Genomic DNA, 942 nt, shown 5'->3' on the forward strand with positions numbered 1-942 from the left:
TGTGAAAATTGTACTCTGGATCTTATCTTGATACAACCATACTCAAAATCAAAGATATTGAATAATATTGACAAGCTTTTTAATTTATTTATAGAATACAACTACTTCAATTATTTTATAACATTCACTCCTTGATACTTTATACAAAGTTTGTACAGAACACTTTTCAACACAAAGCCTACATACATTTTGTATATTTTGTTCATTATTATGTATGCGTGCGAGTTTGCCGATGCTTGCTCTGTTATTTTTGTTATGTCATGATTTGTCTTTTGATCGGTTACTGTCAGTACTCATGGTAGAGAGCCTGGAGTTTGGTAATTTATAACCCAGCACCTTATAACTAGTGGGTTGGACTGGCCCTAGAGATGTGTGAATGAAAGAGTTGGGGTCTAGCCCAGTAAATAAAGGCCTAAAATTACCATTTGTCGCAACTAATTACTTAGTGGAAAGCTGGATTTTTTATATGTGATACTACCTTAAGAGACAAGTATTTTCCCAAAAGTCCCCGCCTCTCCCCTTTGAGCTTTCCCCCCCAGCTCCCTCAAAGGTAGAAAAAACAGACTTTTCATATATTGACTGTAGAATGCTTAGTATTTATAACAGAGTGATAACTTTTTTGCTTTGTCAGCTCAGTCAGATCCAACTTCGACCTAGTAAAACTACCTCCAACCTCGAGTGCAGCTCATCAACATTTGTTGAGAGTTTATCTTCAAATTCAATTTTGGATAGGAAATAAACTTAATCCAACGGAATGGGGTTGAAAGTACGCTACTGTGAGAGAAAATGGAATGACAAAAAAGGCTTTAAGGCCTGTTCCTAACACAGAGCCATTTGCCCCTAATGACTTACTGTATCTAATCTCATGCTCTTGCAAAAAACCATGCGGAGATTACTGCAAATGCGGAAAATCCGGAGTTAACGGTTCTGTTCTGCAATGCG

This window comes from Photinus pyralis, unplaced genomic scaffold (genome assembly GCF_008802855.1).
Source record: "Photinus pyralis isolate 1611_PpyrPB1 unplaced genomic scaffold, Ppyr1.3 Ppyr1.4_LG7, whole genome shotgun sequence".
Lineage (NCBI taxonomy): Eukaryota > Metazoa > Arthropoda > Insecta > Coleoptera > Lampyridae > Photinus > Photinus pyralis.